The following is a 24,309-nucleotide window of genomic DNA, read 5'->3' on the forward strand; positions in this document are numbered from 1 at the left end:
ATTTAATATTAATTATTTGAAATTTTCTTTTATAGTATCATATATTATGATTTGAGTAAATTCATAGAAGAATTTTATTTATTAAGAATTTTATTAAATTATATATTTTAATTATAATATATTTAATAATAATTATGTTAATTTATATTTTACAAGTATCATATATTATGATTTGAGTAAATTCATATTAAATTATATATTTTAATTAAAATATATTTAATAATAATTATGTTTAAATATGATTAAATTATTTATTATTGATAATAATAATCTTATTAAAATTTAAATAACAATAACAATAATCATTTACCAAAACAAATTTCTGCTAAGGGTATTCTAGTCATTTTAGTTTTTTCATTATGCTATTACACCTCTATTACACTCAACCAAACACAGGATTACTATTACGCCTCTATTCCATTACATTCAACCAAACAGTTGATTTGCTATTACACAGCTTTTCCATTACACCTCTATTCCATTACACCTCTAATCCAATACACCTCTAATCCAATACAGCGAACCAAACGTGCTGTTAATGTTTTAGATAAATTTGTCATTTAATAAAAAAATATTAATGTGGTAGACTACATTTTGCGATAAACTGTTTATCATTTTAGAGAACACTTAGGATTAGAGGATCAATCATTATTATGTCACTTACGGTGAATATCTTAATTTCCTTAATTTTTAAAATAAATTTTAAAATAATTAGTTTTTCAAAACTAATTTGAAGTATGGTTAATATTGGATTAATAAATATGGTTTTGAATGTTTTATAAAACTTATACTTGAAAATTTTGAAATGAATTTTTGGAATATTCGAAATTTAAATATTTTAAATAATTATATTTTTATTTTTATTTTACTATTTTTCAAGTCATGCATATCTAGGATTCCTAATAAGATTAAATCAATTTTTTAATATATAATATTTAATCAAACCAAATGAGTTGGTTGGATTGATTAAATCAAGAATTGCTGGTTTAACCGAATAGATCATTGGCCCAATTTTGCAAACTTTCATGGCATTTATTCTTTGTATTATGACATCTATCTTGCCCTCACTTGAATTAATTTTTTTAATAATAAACTTAATATTTTTTATTTAGACTTATTTATAAAATATATATATTTGAAATTTTTTTAATAGTCAAATGAATTAAATCTCTCAAAATTTTCATATAAGAATATTTTTTATAAAATATTCAAATAAAAGTTATTAAATTTATTTTATATTTTTAAGTATTATTTTATTTAATTATCATTTACTCTTTCAACATTTATTGGACAATCAAATGTTTAATCTTAATTTGACTATTTGATTTTTTTTGAATATTTTATCTATTAACTGCCAACAACTTTTTATAGAAAAATAGAACAAATACGAAAATTATATATAATATTAGAAATAGAAAATGAGTGAATGGACCCATTTGTATGCTACATATTATCCAGGCTGCTCTTCTCAATTTTTTGGCAAAAGTCGCTTGTCACAGAGGCTGATGATGATGATGATGATGATGAAGGAGGAAATATAATTTCCAATTTTCACTGTAGTAGAGTTTTGAAAATTAAAAAAAAAATGTCATGTGAACAAATCAGTGGAAGAAAATGGAAAATTTAGCTGCAATCATTATTTTACATAATTATTTTAATTAGAGTAATTAAATTGAGAAAAAAATTTAGAGCGACTAAAATAGGATAAATCTTATTTTAAAAGTGACTCTATTTTATGTTGTTTGGATTTTTATTAATTAATTCGTGACATTTAGAATTGTTTCATGAAAAAAAAATGAACAATGGAAGAGAAGGGTAAAGAAAGTTTTCACGGTGCGAACAAAGAAGCCGTGATAATTAAGTGACTTAAATAAAAACTTTAAAAGAATTCAAGAATCATTTTATAAATTTTTAAAATTAAATGACTAAAATGTAAATTTATTTATAATTTAATAACATGTTGTTTTAAAAAATAGTTTTTATTGATCTTAATTGGACCATTTAGGGTCTGTTTGATTGACGGAATTGATTTTCCGGAAAATCATTTTCAACTTTTCCAGCGTTTGATTGGCGGAAAACATTTTCCATTTGGAAAATGAACTCCAAAACAAGGGAAAATGGGTCACATTTTAGGAAAAATATCTTACCCTTTCAATTTCCGTAAGACATTTTTCGTGCTCTCCTCTCTATCGCCTCCTTCATTCCTTCCTTCATTTTCGGTAGAGAACTGCTTCTGTTTATCGATTTTCCAGTAACTTGTTTTTTTAATTATTCAATACTTGTTTTTTTAACACAATTACAAATAATTTATTTGATATTAGTTTTTTTCAATTTATAACGATTAATATTGTAGCTTAATAATTGAGTATTATTATAAATAAATCATTGCAATATATGTAAAAACAATTTAAAATATAAAAATTTATTAATATATATTAATATATGAAAAACAACTTTTCGGAAAATATTTTTGAAATCGCCAAACACCGAAAATATTTTCCAAGAAATCATTTTACAGAAAAGTAAAACATTTTCCAGAAATTATTTTACGGAAAACAATTTACTGACAATCAAACAGACCCTTAATTTTTTTAATAATTAATCCATTAACTACCAAACATATTTTCTAGAAAAATAAAACAACCATAAAAACTATATATAATAATAGAAATAGACAATGACTTTTGGAGTTAAAAGGAAAAAAAAGATCTAACCCTTGATGGTGTTGTTGCTGATGCTTCAAGAGCCAGCCTAGAGGAGCTAGCTGGTGCAGCCCACAAGATTCAAATATCAGAAACAATTAACTTATATCCATAAACACTAAAGAAATAAAGAGAGATAAAAAGAGAACATATAGTTCAAAAACCATGCAGGGAAAAGAAATATCAGAGTTTTAACTAACTATCATACTTTAAATAAATAAGTTAAACAATCTCAAACCTACGTTATAAAATAAAAAAATAATTAATAATTACAAACGTAAATATAAACGATTAAGGAAAATTCTGCTGAAACTTTTAAATAAAAGCAAAATAAACTGCTAATTTGAGATTCCCTCGATGTCATTTCGAGTCTTAATTTTCCGTGCTATACCTGAGAAGAAAAGAAAGGGGGGAATGAACTTACAACGACTTAATATGAGACTAATCTTAAATCATTATATATAATTATTCTAAAGCATTTAATTCATAGCATAATAGCATATTACGCATTATGCAATGATCATTTAATAAATTAATGCATGTACAATTATATTCATCGGTAGACGGACGTATGGCTAGTGGTACTAGAGGTCACTGGTGTAGTTGTGGAGGTGGTGAGTGACACTTAGCTCTAGGGGTTTTCTTTTTTAAGAAATAGGAACTGATAGGGAAGGGAATTAGGGATTGGGATTGGGAAGGGGAATAACCGAATAAAGGATTGGGTCTGGGAGGGAATAGGGTAGAAAAATTTTGCCTGAAATTCGACTTATTTTTTAAACGGGCCTTATTTTTAAGTCTAAATTCATTTCTTGTACCTATATTTTTTAAGAATAAGACGTGCTTCCTTTTAATTACCAAAATTAACATTTTTTGTGCTTACAATTAATCAAAGCAAAATACTTTTTAATTAGCAAAAGTAAAATTCTTTGTATTTAAATTCTTTGTACTCCTCCTTTTAATTAGCAAAAGCAAAGCATCTCGTTTACCTCGATTTATGGGTGAATTAGATATATAAGAATATATAAATAACAATAATTTCGAGTGGAACATGCAAGTATAATAGTTTCTTATGGTTTTCGACTATTGTCCATGTATTCATAGCATGATTAAGTAATCTTAAATCCGTAAAGAACCAAAATAGTTACCTAATTTGTAAGTAAAAGAAAAGAACAATTTTACTTCAATAAAGAAAGCAAAATATTATTCTTGTAGAAATGTTTTACTTTGTTTGGATTTTTTATAACATATAAACTTTACTTTGTATTTAATTGTCTTTTCTTTTAAGAAATTTTGAGTGTATGATGCGTTTGATGTATTAAATTTTTTTAACTATGATGTAAAAATTAAGGCTAAATGATCTTTAAAAGCCCTGAATTTTTCAAAAATAATTAAGCCCTTATACCTCTTTTTTTTTCTTTTTTTTCCGATTGAGCTATTGAACGTATTTTAATTTATTAAATTATTTAACCGTTAAAGTTAACAGTCAATCGTTGAAGAGTAACAATAACTATTTTTAAGGGTTGCTTTTGCTACATGGCACACCAAGATTGTGCTATGCAACGAAATATGATATTTTATACTAAAATAATATACAAATAATACAAATATATACAAATTTAAAATATTATAAATTTATAAAACGTATAAAAACATATTATAAACGAATACATAAACTATAAAAATTATTAAAATTGCAAAAAAGCATTAATAATTATTAAAATAACAAAAGTATGACATTAATCATTATTAAAATTACAAAAAATAAAATTGTAAAATTATGAAAAATATTTTAAAATATAGAAAATTATTAAAATTGTTAATAAAATTTAAAAACCATTATAAAAAGCATAAACTTGTTAATAAAATATTTAAAATAATTAAGTTATTATTATAAATAATGACTTTTTTTTTTTACTATTTTCAAGTTCGTTTTATTGTTCATGTTCTGGGTTCGTGATTGCCTCTCTTAATAATGTCACCTTCAATGTTCAAACCTACATTCTTCGCTTAAGAGTGTAATGTGTCTTATCACAACATTCAATACTTATTGGTATGATATACTTCAACTACAAATTGTAATTCTATATGTAATAGGCCAATTTTGGCCTGGCTAAAAAATAAATAATGAAAACAGTCCATTTTACACAGACCAATAGAATTTGGGCTAATCCTAATGCATTTGGCCCAATAAGACCCGAGTGTGCAAACCCTAGCAGCAGCCTTCTTCCCAGCTTTGGCGCCGCAGCAACCGTTTCCACGCACGTCGTTGCTCGCACGTTCAGCAACCCCGACGCACCCCTCCCACGATCTCAATACCTGTGGAAAAATAGATCCAAATGGGAGTACAACAGCAAATAAAAAGGGGGAATCAGTGTAAAAAAGGGGGAGGGGAAAGAGAGACATATATTGTATTGAAAAGTATTAAAAAAGAGGAAATCAAGAGAAAAAAGAAATTTGGAAAGGTGATCGGTTTTGTTCTAATTTTTCTGTTCTTTTACTGTTTTATTTTATTTTATTTTGGGGTTTTTTTTCCTTTGATTCTTAAAAATAAAAATAAAACGAAAGGGAAAAGGAAAAAGAGAACTTACCGTCGAGGTGCCGTCGTCGTCGTTGTGGCTGGTCGGAAATGGGTCTGAAATGGTGGAAGGGAGATGGCAACGGCGCGACTTCAAAAGGCAGAAGGAAAATGAATTTAGGGTTTAAAAATGGGATTTTATAGGGTTCAAAAGGGGCAATTTGCGCGATTGGTCCATTGCTTTTTGGGGTTGTTTAAATTAAATTTATTATTTCTTTTAAATTTTACCGCATATTTTAAGACTGTTTCAATTCGGTCTTCGTTGCTTTGCAGTGTTTGGGAGGTTTGGGTAAATTTCCTTTGGGTCCTCCACTGTTAATTGTTTGTTCTAAACGGTCCATTCGTATTTTATTATTTTCAAATTTACCCCGTTTTTTCAAATTAAAGTTTAAATTAATCCTTCATTTGTCATTTTACATTTTTTTTTAAAATACTGTTACATTGTTATTATTACTGTATTATTATTAGTATTATTTAATAGGCTGTTTTACCTAAATAACCCAAAAAATATTATATTTACAAAAATAACTCAAGTTTAAAACAATCACTAAAATAACCTAAAATGAACAGATCTCACTCTTTTTTTTGCACCAATGATTGGCTAATCATTGTGTCGACTTAAAAATTATTTTTGGGTTACGGCACGTAAATCGCGGAACCCATGTATTTTTTAAAAATTGTATAATCTTGATATACTGGATATCTGAAAAAGAAAAAACGAAAAAAATTTTTTTGGGTGCGAGGCTGTCAATGGCTTGGCACCAAGACACAATCTAAATTTTTTGTGTCGAATCGATATAAAAATACGAAAAAATAAAAAATTTTGGTCTTTGATGCATCAATGGTCGCACCAAAGACACTGATACAAAATTTTTTATTTTATTTTTTCGTGTCGAATCAGATATAAAAATACGAAAAAATAAAAAAATTTTTGGGTCTTTGGTTCATCAATGGCGGCACCAAGATATAATATAAAATTTTTTAATTTTTTCGTGTCGAATCAAATATAAAATACGAAAAAAATAAAAAAATTTTGGGTGTTGGCTTTCATCAATGGCGGTACCAAATTACAAGACAAAGAAAAAAAATTTTAATTTTTTTCGTGTCAGAATCAGATTTAAAAATACGAAAAAAATAAAAAAAAATTTTTGGGTGCTGGCCTGTCAATGGCCGGCACCCAGTACACAGTACAAAGAAAAAAAAATTTAATTTTTTTCGTGTCAGAATCAGATTTAAAAATACGAAAAAAATAAAAAAAATTTTGGGTGCTGGCCTGTCAATGGCGGCACCAAGATTCTGATACAAATTTTTTTAATTTTTTCGTGTCGAATTAGATATAAAAATACTGAAAAAATAAATAAATAAAATTTGGGTCTTTGGCACATCAATGGCGGCACCCAAGACACAAGAAAAAGAAAAAAATTTAATTTTTTTTGAGATACTTCTTTGGAATTACCATTTGAATGGGATCCGGTTCAGTTATCTCCACGAACAACTCAACTGGACTGAGATTTTCTATACTAGGGGGCAATAAATTGCTATCATTGTACCTAAATCATCAACATCTTCAAGCTCCTTTTTTGAGAACTTTAGCGGATCAGTTGAAATCGGAAATCTATAAAACAGTCTCGACATTTGCTTTCCGCAACGGCTTGCTATCTTTGTATTGATTTTTCGTTTCAAATCCGACAACAAAATCTGTTTGTTGAACCTCATTCCTATTTTTTTCCGGCTTTGGAATACACATCCTTCTTCATTTGTATTTATCATTTCGCCATCGAAATGAACATAAACAAAAAGTATTTGAGAACTCATTTTCAAAAAAAATTGCTTTCCTTTAAACAAAGGGAGAAAAACTTTTCAAATTACACAAATGGAAGATGAAATGGCTTATATATATATATGATTGTACTAGGTGCCGGCCATTGGCAGGCCAGTAACTCAAAAATTTTTTTATTTTTTTTCGTATTTTTAAATCTGATTCTGACACAAAAAAATTAAAAATTTTTCTTTTCTTTATCTTGTGTCTTGGTGCCGCCATTGATGTGCCAAAGACCCAAATTTTTTATTTTTTATTTTAGTATTTTAAATCTAATTCGACATTAAAAAAATTAAATTTTTTTCTTTATCTTGTGTCTTGGGTGCCGCCATTGATGAGCCAAAGACCCAAAAAATTTTTAAATTTTTTGTATTTTTATATCGATTTTGACACGAAAAAATTAAAATTTTTTTGTATTGTATCTTGGTGCCGCCATTGACAAGCCAAGACCCAAAATTTTTTTATTTTTTCGTATTTTTATATCGATTCGACACGAAAAAATTAAAATTTTTTGTATTGTGTCTTTGGGTGACCATTGACACGACAAACACCAAAATTTTTTTATTTTTTCGTATTTTTATATCGATTCGACACGAAAAAAATTTAAATTTTTTTCTTTGTCTTGTGTCTTGGTGCGACCATTGATGAGGCCGAGACCCAAATTTTTTAATTTTTTCGTATTTTAAATCTGATTCGACACAAAAAAAGTAAAATTTTTTTCTTTGTCTTTTGTGTCTTGGGTGACCATTGACAAAGCCAAGACCCAAAATTTTTTTATTTTTTCGTATTTTTATATCGATTCGACACGAAAAAATAATTTTTTTATCTTGTGTCTTTGGTGCGACCATTGATAGGCCAGACCCAATTTTTTTTTATTTTTTCGTATTTTTATATCGATTCGACACAAAAAAAATTTAAATTTTTTTCTTTGTCTTTGTGTCTTGGTGTCTTACCATTGATGACCAAGACCCAAATTTTTTTATTTTTTCGTATTTTATATCTAATTCGACACGAAAAAATAATTTTTTTTTTATCTTGTGTACTAGGTGCGACCATTGATGTGCGGCACCCAAAAAATTTTTTTTTCGTTTTTTTCTTTTTCGTATATTTGTATATCAGTATTATACAATTTTTTAAAAAAAAATACATGGGTTCCGGCCATTGACAGGCCAGAACCCAAAAAAATAAATTTTTTAAGTCTGACACAATGATTAGTCAATCATTGGTGCAAAAAAAGAGTGGGTACTGTTCATTTTAGGTTATTTTGATGATTATTTTTAAACTTGGGTTATTTTTGTAAATATAATATTTTTTAGGGTTATTTGGGTAAAACAACCTATTTAATATTATATTAAATATTAATATTATTATACCTATATGTATATATGCATATGTATGTTAATAGATATATGTACATATTTTAAATGTTTTAAATTCATATTCATATCTTATATATTTTATTGTTGTTTTATTTTTCTTAGTTTTATATATATATACGTACATATATTTCTGTTTTATAATATTTATATAGTTTTTTATATATTTTATAATCCGAATATATATACATTTTTTATAATATATATATACATTCATTATTCAAAATTATAATAAGTATATTTTCTGCATTCTTCTTTTATATACCTATATATCCATATTTTTATAATCTACTAATATATTATATTTATACATTTTTATGTTTATTATCTCTAAAATGTATGTATATTTTATTATTAATTCATTTTCATGATTTTTGAACACACACACACACACACACACACATATATATATATATATATATATATATATATATGCATTAGCATTTTATCATGTTTTCAAAGAAAATATATTTTGGTTTAAATCAAAGCATTAAAATCGTTTTTTAAATTTTAAATATTTGGCATTCTTGATTCTCGAGAAAGATCGTGTCCTAACTTACTGGATTGTGATTATTTTTCGATGAATTTGGAAAACCAAGTATTTATTTTGTAATAAATTCACAAAGATTTCAAATAAAAGCTTATTCTCGGGAATCCAAAAATGTCGGGTCCTAACTTACTGGTCGTGATATTTTGACTTCTCGAAATAAAAATTTCTAAAACAAAAAGGCAATATTCGGTATTTTGAAGATTTAAAATATTGTGCCCTAACTTACTGGGTGTGGTGTTTTATTTCTTTGAAATAAGAATGTTTTATCATTTTAATCCATTCACGAGTTAAAATTTTTTTATTTAAAATCTTTTCAAATTTTCGACACCAGGACATTAAATAATCAATTTGGTACCGATTTAGGGCGTCACAAGGGTGCTAACCCTTCCTCGTGCGTAACTGACTCCCGAACCCATTTTTCTTAGACTTCATAGACCAAAAATATTTTTATGGTGAGCCGATCACACCTTAATAAAGGATCGGTGGCGACTCCAATTTTTGTTTTTAAGTCGACAACTAATTTTTGTTTCGAAAAAATGGTTTCGACAGCTTGGCGACTCCACTGGGGAACTTAGAGAGTCGAGCCATAAATTGATTATTTTGTGTCTTTTTATCGAAAATTAATGTTGTTTTTAATAATGATTTCCGCTTTGGCATGCTTTGGTTTTCCTTGTTATAAGCTTGTTTGATTGGCTTAAGTCTGTTAGTTTATTTGCATTTTTGCATTTCATGGTCAATTTTACCCCTCTAAGTAGGAGTGAGAAGCTAGTCCTTCGTGAGGTTTTCACCTCCGTGCAGGATAGTGGATCGCTTTCGGGATACATCCGTACCTATGTCTTCGTGAGATTTTCATCTTCGTGTAGCCATAGGGAAATGTATCCCCCTGAACTAAACTCGGTCTGTATGAGCCTATAATGGGTGAGGATCGAGGAATTTGCTGGTTCAGGTACCCTTGTCCTAGAAACTAAACTACATATAGTGAACCTTAGGAACTTGCCCTAGGTAGAACTTTGCCAAACTCCTAGAGGTCACCCGAGTAGGTACTCTATTTATTTTTTTTGTTCGTTTTTGCTTTGTACTAACCCATTTTGTTTTGTTTTGATTATGATTGTATTGCATTTGCATCTTAGAAAAGAGATGTTGATTCAAGTTCGATTACTAACTTATAAAGCTTGTCATGGAATAAGGATTTCTTGATAAAATGGAAGATAATACAGTTGCCCGAATATATCCCGAGAAACACGAGAAGGGTGATGGAAGAGTTCATGACTTTACTTCGTGGCCCGAGGATTCAAGCTGATTGTTCGAGAGCTGTCGACATTCTAACTTCCTTAAAGAAGCTGATAAGCCTTACGAGGATGGGCAGACGTTGGATTGCAACCAAGATCAAGCAAAAAGGAGCTAGTAGTGCTGTTCATTGGAAATTTGCGAGATTTATCTTAAACATCCGGATGAAGAAAGAGGTCGATGTTTCTTGGAGTATGAGGGCGAGGCCGTACATGCATCCGTTTTATGTAAAGAAGTTTGTCTTCTAGTGAAGTTTTCTAAATGGAATTGAATCAGAATCAACGTCTCTTTATGCATTCATTTCATGGATTGGCATTACATGACATCATATGCATTAAAATCCATTGAAAAAGCCTAATTGAGTAAAATTATTTCAGTTAATTTGGAAAACCAACACCCTCACGGCACCCAAGCAAAGACTAGAGAAATGGACCAAAGGTTGGAGAAATTAGAGCAAATGCAAGTGCGGATGCAGCAGCAATTGACCAAATTTCAGCAAGATATGAGAGATCAGTTGTTAGAATTCCAAAGAAATATAATGTGCCAGTTAGCCCAGTCATTGGCTAAAGGGTTAGAAAGAGGAAAGACCCCAGTGGTCCACTTTGGGGATAATAATGAGGACCCTACATATCTTTCAGGCTTCAACCCAACAAATACCCAAGCACAACCAAATGCATATCTACAAAGGGTAATTGTTAACATTTGACCCCAATATCAGACCAGCACCTCGACACCGGTGAATTTCTAGACTGGCTCAGATTCCAACTCGATGGGCAATTTAACTAATCCTGTTATCATTGATGATCAAGCAGAAACAGAACAGGCGAGGGTGAAGTTCCCAAAACAATTCGAAGATCGTTACAAATGGAAAGGGCGAGAGTGGAACTCTCAAATCAACACTTCAAAGGCCCCAAGGAAGAAGGGGAATAAGGGAGATAATGTAGGCAGATATAATAAGGGCCACTCAAAACCAATCACTGTGAGCCGACCAAAGACGAAGACCACCAACTATCAGGGCGCTTTAAAACAAGAATCTTATACGAAGACAAATACAGGAGGGCCTCAGTTCACGCATATACCGATGTCATATAATGAGCTATATCAAAGCCTATTTAATGCACATGTGGTGTCTCCCTTCTATTTAAAACCAATGTTGCCCCCATTTCCTAAATGGTATAATGCAAATGCTCAGTGTGAATACCATGCAGGAATTGAGGGGCATTCGATAGAAAATTGCACTGCATTCAAAAAGATGGTTGAAAGACTCATTAATATAGGCGTTGTCAAATTTGATGATTCATCCAGTGCAGAAAATCCGCTACCCAATCATGATTGATAATGGGGTGAATGTGATGTATGAAGAAGTGTTGAGAGGCGTTCACATCAATGCCATATATGAAGACACAATTGAAAAAGGCCCTTGTTAGATATTCGCTCTTATCAACTTGAAGATGTTCTAAATCATTGGATTGCGGAGGAAATTCCTGTAGCTTTAGAGCTTACTCAGAGTAATGTTCAGAACACTCTTATTGCTTTTAGCCTAAAAGTGATAAGAACACCTTTGTGAAATACGCCCATGTCTGAAAGTTATTATTTTAATACATCATTGTGATCATTTTTTGAGCTAATATTCTTTTATTCTTTACAATTCTTTCATTCTTTTAGATTTTTCTTCTAAATCATCCTTTCATTCATTCATAATCATATTGTACAAATAATTATTCAAAAATTTATACATTCTTTGTATGTTCTTTAGTACCTACAATAGGTCCCTGGATATCAATGACATGAGTGACACTACTACAGACTCTGAATCTCCTTTTAAGCGAGACATGTGTTAGAGGGATCTCGTGACTTTGAAGATAACATAGATCATGGCCTATCTACGGACTTGTTGAGGATGGTAGAACAGGAAGAGGAACAAATTTTACCTCCTAAGGAGACAATGGAGACTGTAACTTTGAGGGAACATACATGACTGGAGAAACAAAGTAAGACCTTGTTGAGTTACTTTAAGGGTTCAAAGATGTCTTCGCATGGCCAGACCAGGACATGCTTGGGTTAAGCACTGATATTGTAATCTGAGCAATAGCACGAAGTCAAAAATTTGCAGTATGTTCAAAATTAACATCATGAACGATGTAGTTAGAATTCTTTGCCGGGGCAATGCCTTCTTCTTTAATTCATCATAGTTTTGTCCGTTGAAGTCAAGTTGCCATTTTTCCGTATTGAAGAGGAAGACCTAAAGTTTTTTTCGTCATAGATAAAATTTCGCCCCAAAAGACTCTATGAGAGAAACCTGATACCAAAGAAGATCTTTCGCATACAAAATGAAAGTGGAAGATCTTATGGGGAAGACCTTATCTGGAATAATATTGATTCTGATCGAAAAGGATGACCAGGAATTGCCTAATCCTATGAGTGTAGATTCAATGCAAAAAAAAAAACACAAAAAAGAAAAAAAATTAGAAAAAGGAAAAAAGAAGAACAAAAAAATAAAAACAAAAAGAAACAAAAAACTTCCACCGGGGCAATACCTTTCTCTTTAGCTTATTAAGGTTTTTCCATTGAAGTTGAAATTCTTTTTCTCCGGGTATTGGCTGAGCTGAAGTAGGATGAAGATCTAATCTCGATACGATTAGTTGAAATTAATTGAAGGAAAAAGGCTAAAAGCTATTCGTCATGGTCAGATGTACCAAAAACAGATAATGCGAGCTTACAACAAAAAGGTTCGTCCCAGAGAATTCCACGAGGGAGACCTGATATTGAAAAAGATCCTTCTTGTACAAAAGGATTTTAGAGAAAAATGAGTGCCAAATTGGGAATGTCCTTATGTTGTAAAGAAGACATTTTCCGAATGAGCACTGATCTTGAGTGAGATGGATAGTAAAAAACTTGTCTAATCCTGTAAACTCAGATTCAGTCAAGAAATGCTTCGCTTAAAAAAGGAGAGGACCAAGGTAAAAACCCGCAAAGGGCACTTTGACTTGCAAAAAAAGAAAAAAGAGATGAGATGTGAAAAAAATGAAAAATGAAAAATAGAAAAAGTAAAAATGGAGAGGCTAAGGTGAAAACCCGCAAAGGGCGCCTTAGACCAAAGGGGATTTGAGTTGAAAACCCGAAAAGGGCGGCTCAAATATTGATCAAAATGGGGTATGAGGTAATAAGAGTAGCTCAAATTCTGATCAGATTGGGGCATGTGGCGATCTTGCTATGCCTGAATCAGCAGGAAATGGTGCGTGATATCTTGGAGCATCGACAGAGTATTGTAGATCTCCTAAACACATGTCAAACTCAGAATGGTCTTCAGGAAGTTTGTAGAGAGAAGTTCAAGCTGCGATATCTGGGGCACCTAGTTTTCATACTATTTTTATTGAATTGCTTATTCTTGGAATACTTTATTCTTTTTCAAGATACGAGTCAATTCCTATTTTATTCTTAATATTCTTGATAATATATTTATTTCAAGCTATGCTGTCAAATCAATTCTATGCTATCCATCGTTTTGCTCTTTTTGCAAGCATGTTGTATTAGAATAATGATTAAAGGACTAATAAAACTTTCACAAGGGAAGTTTTGCATATTACTCTAGAAGTTTCTAAATAATACGAGAACTTGAAACAGGACTATTATTTAGAACGCACTAGGTTTAAGGGTTGGAAATCTGATAAGGAATGATCTAAATTAAGACTTTCTCTTTGGATTTTGTTGTCAAAAACATTGATTGAACAAAATGACAAGATGTCAGGTTGGTGACAAGGCTTAAATAAATAAGCAAGTAATAATCACCAAGCAATAGAAAGGGGTTTACTTGGAGAAGAGAATCATTTAGTTGTGCATATACATTTGGTATGACACCTTGGGAATGGTGTAAGAGACCAAAGAGCTTTACATTCTGTATCCTTAATTTACGATAGGAGAGGATTGAGAAAAGGCCAGATTTTTCTACCCTTGGGTTACAGCGGGAGAAAGGTGGTACAAATTTTTGCATCCCAGTGGATCAAACTTGGAGGTTTACAGTAGGAGCAATCTGGTCAAGTTTTTCTTTAGAGATGCGAGCTGAGCAAAAAGGCATTGTGGCACGTTAGTGATACGGCTTTAATATACTTTAAGTAATGACAACCTAAACAGGATCATTCTTAGGAAAAATAATATTCTACATTCATTCAAATGTCATTCATACACGTCTAGTTAGGAGTATTTGATTTATTTTGATCATGACATCCTAATCACTAGGCATAATTAGGTTCATAATTTGAATTATACAGGTCATGTTCCCTAGAGAACAAACAGGTAAAACTTCAGCCTTATCTTCCTGAACAGCATTGGAGTAGGTTGAAAATAGTAGATTTTTATTTCCTTGGCATTGTAGCGGAGCAGATTGAAGCCACGATGGCGAATTTTATCTCCCTAGCGTTAAGGCTTGGATTAGTTGAAGTGGAGCGGATTGAAGCTGTGGGCAGCGAATCCTATCTCTTTGGCATTGTAATTTAAAAGATTGAAGTCACAACGGTAGATCTTATCTCCCTGGCGGTGCAGAGGAACAGATTGAAGCTACGACGGCTGATCTGGTTCTCCCGACATTACGATTTAAAAGATTAAAGCCACAATGGCAGATCTTACCTCCCTGGCGATGCAGCGAAACAGATTGAAGCCACGACGGCAGATCTGGTTTCCCCGACATTGCAATTGGATAGATTGAAGCCGCAACGGCGAATCTTACTTCCCTAGCGATGTAGTGGAATAGATTGAAGCTACGACGGCGGATCTGGTTTCCCCGACATTACAATTAAAAAGATTGAAGCCACAACGGCGGGTCTTATTTTTCTGGCATCGCAGTGGAGCAGATTGAAGCCACGACGGCGAATCTTATCTCTCTAGCGTTAAGGCTTGGATTAGTTGAAGTGGAGCGGATTGAAGCTGTGGGCAGCGAATCCTATCTCTTTGGCATTGTAATTTAAAAGATTGAAGTCACAACGGCGGATCTTATCTCCCTGGCGGTACAGAGGAACAAATTGAAGCTACGACGGCAGATCTGGTTCTCCCGACATTACGATTTAAAAGATTAAAGCCACAACGGCGGATCTTACCTCCCTGGCGGTGCAGCGGAATAGATTGAAGTCACGACAGCAGATCTGGTTTCCCCGACATTGCAATTAAAAAGATTGAAGCCACAACGGCGGATCTTACCTCCTTGGCGGTACAGCGGAACAGATTGAAGCTACGACAGCGGATCTGGTTTCCCCGACATTGCAATTAAAAAAGATTGAAGCCACAACGGCCGATCTTACTTCTTTGGCGATGTAGTGGAACAAATTGAAGCTACGACAGTGGATCTGGTTTCCCCGACATTACAATTAAAAAGATTGAAGCCACAACGGCGGATCTTACTTCCTTAGCGGTGTAGTGGATTAGATTGAAGCTACGACGGTGAATCTGGTTTCCCCGAAATTGCAATTAAAAAGATTGAAGCCACAACGGCGGATCTTACTTCCTTGGCAGTGTAGTAGGAAAAGATTGAAGCTATGACGGCGGATCTGGTTTCCCCGACATTGCAATTAAAGAGATTGAAGCCACAACGGCGGATCTTACTTCCTTGGCGGTGTAGTAGGAACAGATTAAAGCTACGACGACGGATCTGGTTTCCCCGACATTGCAATTAAAAAGATTGAAGCCATAACGGCGGATCTTACTTCCTTGGCGGTGTAGTAGGAATAGATTGAAGCTACGACGGCAGATTTGGTTTTCCTGACATTGCAATTAAAAAGATTGAAGTCACAACGGTGAATCTTACTTTCTTGGCGGTGTAGTAAGAACAGATTAAAGCCACGACGGCGGATCTTGTTTCCCCGACATTACAGCTAAACAGACTGAATATAGTGAATCTTATCTTCCTGAAGTTGCAGTGGAGCAGACAGAAGAATAATCCTATCTCCTTGAGGTTGCAGAGAGCAGATCACATATAGTCTTATCTCCTTGAAGTTGCAGTGGAGCAAACAGAAGAAACTAATCCTATTTCCCTGAAATTGCAGTGAAGCGGATTAAAATGATGAATCCTATACCTCTGAAGTTGCAGTAGGTCGGATTAAATCCCCATGACAGATCTCATCTTTTTGAAGTTGCAGTGGAGCGGATTAAAACTACAGATATTATCTCTCTGAGGTTGCAATAGAGCAGATCGCATCTAGTCTTATCTCCCTGAAGTTACAGTGAAGCAGACAGAAGAAATCATAATCCTATCTCCCTGACGTTGCAGTGGAGTGGATCAATTCCTATACTTCTGAAGACACAGAAGGTTAGAACGAGGCTACTTGAAGAAGAAGAGCATAAGGGTCCAGCACGACCAGGCAAAATTGGCCATTTTAAGGTCTTTGTTCCGTTCCCGTTACACGACAACGAGGAAAGAGAGGCAGCTGTAATAGGCCAATTTTGGCCTGGCTAAAAAATAAATAATGAAAACAGTCCATTTTACACAAACCAATAGAATTTGGGCTAATCCTAATGCATTTGGCCCAATAAGGCCGAGTGTGCAAACCCTAGCAATGACCTTCTTCCCGACTTTGGTGTCGCGAAGAACCGTTTCCACTGAACGTCGTTGCTTGCACGTTCAACAACCCCGATGCACCCTCCCACGATCTCTATACTGCGGAAAAATAGATCCAAATGGGAGTACAACAACAAATAAAAGGGGAATCGATGTAAAAAGGGGAGGGAAGAGAGACATATATTGTATTGAAAAGTATTAAAAAGAGAAAATCAAGAGAAAAAGAATTTTGGAAAGGTGATCGGTTTTGTTCTAATTTTTTGTTCTTTTCTTGTTTTATTTTATTTTATTTTGGGGTTTTTTCCTTTGATTCTTAAAAAAAAAAAAAACGAAAGGAAAAGGAAAAGAGAACTTACTGTCGAGGTGCCGTCGTCGTCGTTGTGGCGGTCGGAAATAGGTCCGAAATGGTGGAAGGAGATGGCAATGGCGCGACTTCAAAAGCGAAGGAAAATGACTTTAGGGTTTAAAATGGGATTTTATAGGGTTCAAAAGGGCCATTTACGATTGGTCCTTTGCTTTTTGGGGTTGTTTAAATTAAATTTATTATTTCTTTTAAATTTTACCGCATATTTTAAGACTGTTTCAATTCGGTGCTCGTTCTTTCATGCAGTGTTTGGGAGGTTTGGGTAAATTTCTCTTTGGGTCCTCCACGTTAATTGTTTGTTCTAAACGGTCCATTCAGTATTTTATTATTTTCAAATTTACCTGTTTTTCAAATTAAAGTTTAAATTAATCCTTCATTGTCATTTTATGTTTTTTTAAATCTGTTACATTGTTATTATTACTGTATTATTATTAGTATTATTTAATAATATATTAAATATTAATATTATTATACCTATATGTATATACACATATGTATGTTAATAGATATATGTACATATTTTAAATGTTTTAAATTCATATTCATATCTTATATATTTTATTGTTGTTTTATTTTTCTTAGTTTTATATATATATATATATACGTACATATATTTCTGTTTTATAATATTTATATAGTTTTTTATATATTTTATAATCCGAATATATATACATTTTTTATAATATATATATATATACATTTTTTATAATATATATATATACATTCACTATTCAAAATTGTAATAAGTATATTTTCTGCATTCTTCTTTTATATACCTATATATCCATATTTTTATAATCTACTAATATATTATATTTATACATTTTATGTTTATTATTTCTAAAATGTATGTATATTTTATTATTAATTCATTTTCATGATTTTTGAAAACACACACACACACACACATATATATATATATATATATATATATATATATATATATGCATTAGCATTTTATCATGTTTTCAAAGAAAATATATTTTGGTTTCGTCAAAGCATTAAAATCGTTTTTTTAAATTTTAAATATTTGACATTCTTGATTCTCGAGAAAGATCGTGTCCTAACTTACTGGATTGTGATTATTTTTCGATGAATTTGGAAAAACCAAGTATTTATTTTGTAATAAATTCACAAAGATTTCAAATAAAAGCTTATTCTCGGGAATCCAAAAATGTCGGGTCCTAACTTACTGGTCGTGATATTTTGACTTCTTGAAATAAGAATTTCTAAAACAAAAAGGCAATATTCGGTATTTTGAAGATTTAAAATATTGTGCCCTAACTTACTGGGAGTGGTGTTTTATTTCTTTGAAATAAGAATGTTTTATCATTTTAATCCATTCACGAGTTAAAATTTTTTTATTTAAAATCTTTTCAAATTTTCGACACCAGGACATTAAATAATCAATTTGGTACCGATTTAGGGCGTCACGAGGGTGCTAACCCTTCCTCGTGCGTAACTGACTCTCGAACCCATTTTTCTCAGACTTCGTAGACCAAAATTATTTTATGGTGAGCCGATTACACCTTAATAAAGGATCTGTGGCGACTCCAATTTTTGTTTTTAAAGTCGACAACTAATTTTTGTTTCAAAAAAATGGTTTCGACACTATACTAAATAAATTATTTATTTTAAGAAACATATTTGGATTTGAATGATCCAATTTACATTTTTAAAAAATTATTTTTAATTTTTTAACTTACAGATTCATATATTAATCATATTTAGATAATTATTATTTTGGATTCAAATAGTAATATTTAGATTTAATTCATTAATAAAGAAATTATGCAATTTCATATTAGAATTTTATTACAAAATGGCATATATGTGATCTATTATCATCTTTAATAAAATCATATGGCGGTGATTATATCTCTTAATTCTTCATTTCTTACTCTTTAATATCATTCATATGCATAAAATCTATTCAAGTTTTGCAGTCTTCTCTTTTAATTACCAAAACTAAAATTCTTTGTGCTTACAATTAAGCAAACCACAATACTTTAATTTTTTTTTAGAAGTGATAATCTTTGGATACTTGAGAAAAAGAAAACAAATCGAATCTCACACTACCAAATCTCGCTTTATCCAAATTATTATATTTACTCAATTATTAATTGCATCCCACTTTTCATTTTTCTCTTTTTTATTAAAATTGAGAAATAATAATGTTAAACCACAACTCTTCAAACTACCATTTCTCAATCATTCCTCTACTTCAAAATTATCCCTCCTTTTATTCATCTCCTTTATTCATTCCTATTATTTCCTTCATTTCTCACAAACACATTAATCAATAGAGAGGGAGAATGAGAATGAGAGACACCACAAGTCGGTGCAACAAATTCAGCATCCTCTTCATGAGGAACATCCCTTGGTGTTAGTGGCAGAGCAACGCAATGAAGGTCTCAAAGCTTACTGTGGTGGATGTGGGAAACTGCTTTCAGCTCCATACTTCACTTGTATTCATTGCAATTATCACCTTCACAAGTAATGTGTAGAAGCACTCCTTTCACTTCTTAATCATCCTTTCCATCCCCGATGCTCATATTATGGTCTTTTTCATCAACAAAGACCATATCCTAGTGATGATAAGGTATATGTTTGTGCATTATACAAGGAAAAACCTAACACATTTTTTTATGAATGTCATTAATTTTTGTTATTTTTCCCTTGACATCAAATGTGCTCATTTATCTTCTTCATATAAGTTTAACCAACAGTCCAAAACCACATCCACAAACATCCATTTACCTTCATAGAAAATCCCATGGCCATAGATGTACTCAAAAACTTAAATTGCCTCTACCGTAACAATATCTAGAATATTCTCACCTAACAATATTTAATGTTATATACAAGTGGGTGTTTCTAGATCTTCTAAAACCTTTTACCCTATTCCACAAGGGTCCAGCCCTTTCTGTAACCTTTCAAAATGTTTCGGGCCTTTTAGACTTCTCCAACGAGTGCTAGAGGTGTCTGCCACAATCTGGGACATTCTAAACTCTTCCATATCAGTTTTGCATCCTTCTAGGCATGATGTGCCTCGAGCGGTTCACTTTGTACCATGGAGTTTGCTACCTTTTGGTGGACGGTGACCATTATAGGTGGTTTGCCATTCTCTCTTCTTTTGTATGACCTTTTTTTTTTCGTCAATAAGACCTTAACTTAATGGTAAGGTTGAGGCCTTAATAACTTTGAGATTTATATTCGATTCTCGTCTTGTATAAATTTGTAGGTTGTCCTCTATTTTTATTTTGACTAGTTAGTTAATTAGAGTTAAATTAATTATTGAGAATTCTATAACGACCTGCTTAATTTATTTCTATTCCTGTAAGTATCTAACATAAATGTGTATTTATAAATGTGTATCTGCTTTGGTGGTTAAGTATTTTGGGTGTGTGTATGAGGTCTTGGGTTCATGTCTCTTTATTGTTAAATTTTGTTATTTCAGATCCAAGGCTTACCCTTGTTGAGTGGGCTTATATAAATTGTCTGTTAATCTATATCAGAGTGAGCTTACTAGTTCAAGTGGTGAGGAGTTAAGGTATTTGAGGTCTTGTGTTTGAATCTCTATGTGTGCAATGGTGTTAATTTTTGCTTTGTTGATTGATAGAGTTTTGGTAAGCTAAAATTCCGAGGTGGTTGGGAGTTAGTGGGTTAGTGGGAGAAAAATAGGGGATGTGTTATCAATTATGTAGTATTATTTTTTTAGAATTTTTCTCTCTCTCTTCTAGAAAAGAAATTCTAACATTCTTTTCTTCTCCTTTTGGGTTCTCTATCAATTTTCTTTGTTCTTTCCTATTTTGTCACATCTCTTTTGCATAATTCGTCGTGTCTCCATATTTCAGTGTTCTTTATGCATTTCTGGTAAGTATAGCAAGTGTGGTTATTATTTTGGGTTAGTGAATCGTTGATTAATGGGGTTCGTTTTGTGTTTAGGAGAAGATTAAAGGGCTGGGGGTTTCCAATCGATGCTTTAGTTAGGTGAAATCACCGTTGTTCATTTGAAGGTAAGAGTTTTTATGGATTAGAAGATTATCTATTTTAAGGTAGTTCAATTTGTTATCGATTTGAGCGGCTAATTCGGTGATTTATTGGTCAATTTTAGGTGCTAGTGGTCTCAAGAGTGTTGTCGCACCAGAACCGAACCAGGTGTGTACTCCTAACGTAAAAAATTGAGCTTCAGTTAAAGTCAAAAAAGATATTCTGTCGACGTCACACGGGCGTGTGGTTGGCCGTGTGCGAGACACGGCCGTGTGTTTAACGAAGATGTAATCGTGCGCAGGACATGGTTGTGTGGTGGTGTGAATGTGGCCGTGTGAGCCACATGAGCTAGGCCAAAGTGGGCATATGAGTCACACGGACATGCCACACAGGGCGTATGGGCCACACATGTGAGGCCAATCTAAGCTTGTTGGCCCATAAGGGCATGTAGGCCCATAATTCTAAAATTTTTCCTAAGATCGCACGAGTCATTTCGATCGATTGTGGGCCTAACGTAGGGTTGGTAAGGGCTAACCAAACCTTATATTATGTGATTTGATATTCTGATAGTTTGCTCTGAGTAGGCCATTGTAATGCATGTTTTATTATTCTACTATATATATCTGACATCTATATGCGAGCATGTTAAGTATGATATTTCTTTATCTGTAATCTATAATTATGTTTGGGGTGGGTATTGTATATGTGGATGAAGTAATTTGCATAGTGACCTTCGCCTATATTCTGGCAGCTTGGTTGCATATTATTTGTTATGTGTCGTAAAGACACCATGTGGTGTGTAGTGATGGGTAGGTGTTTTTAATCCCACATTGTGTAATGGGATGGTCGGAGTTGGCGTATAGAGGATGGGGTAGGATTCTGTATATCTGTTCTGCATATTTGATTCTGTTATCTGTATCTGTAAAGGACATAGATTCGAGACTGAATCTGACTGTATCTGTGATTTCCATATGAACTGTATATCTATTTCTATTGGGTTACACTGATTTTATGAAAACTCACTTCTGCCTATATATTTTGTTCAGGTAATCCACGGACTTAGGCGAATCAGTGTGGCAGAACCTCACGGTGACAATGAATTCATAAACTGTTTAAGATTGTGGTTTTTTTTAATTTAAGGTTTATTTCTGGGAGTTTTGTTATAATTGGACTCTCCGGACTGTTTGATTAAATTTTAATATTTTTGTTTTAACATTTTATTTGCGACAGATATTTAAAAATGTGGTTTTTACTAAAATAAAGGTTTTCAAATATATATACATGAATGGGATTTCCCCCAAAAAATACATTTTCTATGAGGTCCGCTATGAATTACATTTTGGAAAATAAGTTAATTAAATAACACTTTTGATAATAGATATAAACAAGTTTGAGTTATAAAACTAGAACGATTTATTGTAATGACTCAGTTTTCAAAACCCATCTTTGTGACATTTTCGAATTCAATAATAACGTCTAGGCTGGGTCTGAGGTGTTACAGATTCATATAAGTGCTTACTATAACTTAAAATAAAATATTGCTGACTTTTCCTTAACCAAAATACTATTTTTGTTTAAAGTTCAATGTAGGAGTATGAACACATTATTTTAGTGTGCATCTGCCATCAACAATTTTGCTGCATTCTACTTCAACAACATTACAATGGTGGAGGCACCGACTTCATCTACTATTGTTAAACTTGCCCAGCATATTGCAGGCTGGCCTGCCCTAGTTTGTTTTCGCAAGTGAGTGACGAACTTACTGACTTATTATGTTATAGTGTACATGGAACAAATTTTATTTTATTTACAATACATGAACTTTTTTCCATGATTTTAACTTTGTTTATTCTTTTGATGCATCATTTCGACAAGCTTATGAGGGATGTCACTCGAAGCTTAGATTCAAACAAAAATAAGTTAACCTAGGGTGGAGTTACAAAATTTTGTTAAAGTGGCGAAATTAAATTGTAACTTTTCCAATAGTAAAAATGTAATTTCATCATTTTAATATTTTATATCTTTATAATTTTTCAATGATTAAATCAAATTTTTATTATTTTTAGGAGGTCAAAGTGTAAATTTACCTTTACTAATTTAAAATTTTAAAAATTTTAAAAGATTTAAATGAAAAATTTTCCATTTTAAAGGGAGCTGGACTTCTGCCATTCCCTAACTACACCCTTGAGTTCACCCAGAATCTAACCACATTCAAACACAAATTTGATGTGCATTAGCTCAATTATTTTCCAATAGTATCTTTTATAGTATGAATTGATGAGATACAGTATATGAATATAGTAATACCCAGGTACATAAACATGCAGCTAGTCTAACAATCAGTGTGCATTGTAATGATTGATTTTTGTTGTAACTATTCAAATGTATTACTTGTAAGTAATTGTACTTGTAATTTCAATTAAAGAAAAAAAACTCTATATTTTTACGTAACACATACTCAGACATGGTTATGGGATACAATTATCCAAATGTATCAGAAAATATAGAAAAGTGAAATCAGTGTCATTATTTGGACTTAAACAACTATGAATCCATGAAGAACAGTTAGGATACAGCTTCTAAAGTAGAACAATGTTTGATGGCCTTTTTCTTGCCATCTTTTCATATGTTGTAACTATCATACAATGTGTTGCCATCTTTTCATATAGTACAACAATATGGGTTTAACAATGTGTTGCCGTCCTCATCCCACTTTTCCTTCTCTTTTTCTCCTTCCCTAACAACGTTGGAGCTTAAAATTTCATTGGAAAAGTTCCAGCAGAACCAACATGTGTATGATTGGAAATGTCTATACTGATCTTAGGTTATAACAGGAAGTACTCTTTTTTACCTGTTTTGTAGCCATTGTGAGGCTATTACTCCCCCTGCATTTATGACATTGTGATGAGCTAATTGAGAGCCAATATAGTGGTCTGATAGATGATTGTGAGTTATTACCGATCTGTATGACATTTTGTTACCCTGTCATTTGTATTTCAATTATTTGATTTCCTTAAATCTTGCTGGCACAAAATCGACGTAGACATGACTCTAGTGAGGATGACTCTAAAACTGATGGTGGGAGGGAAAAAAAATAGA

The 24,309-nt window shown here is 32.0% G+C and overlaps 1 long non-coding RNA gene across 1 annotated transcript; it reads right to left on the reverse strand.

The window, feature by feature from the left end:
• Positions 1 to 4,723: 4,723 nt before the first annotated feature.
• Positions 4,724 to 5,812, reverse strand: LOC105772210 (uncharacterized). Its single transcript, XR_001126635.2, has 2 exons — positions 5,291 to 5,812; positions 4,724 to 5,018 (listed from the first exon to the last, which is right to left on the reverse strand). It is a non-coding gene; the product is annotated as an uncharacterized LOC105772210 (long non-coding RNA).
• Positions 5,813 to 24,309: the final 18,497 nt, after the last annotated feature.

The sequence above is a fragment of the Gossypium raimondii genome, chromosome 6 (genome assembly GCF_025698545.1).
Source record: "Gossypium raimondii isolate GPD5lz chromosome 6, ASM2569854v1, whole genome shotgun sequence".
Lineage (NCBI taxonomy): Eukaryota > Viridiplantae > Streptophyta > Magnoliopsida > Malvales > Malvaceae > Gossypium > Gossypium raimondii.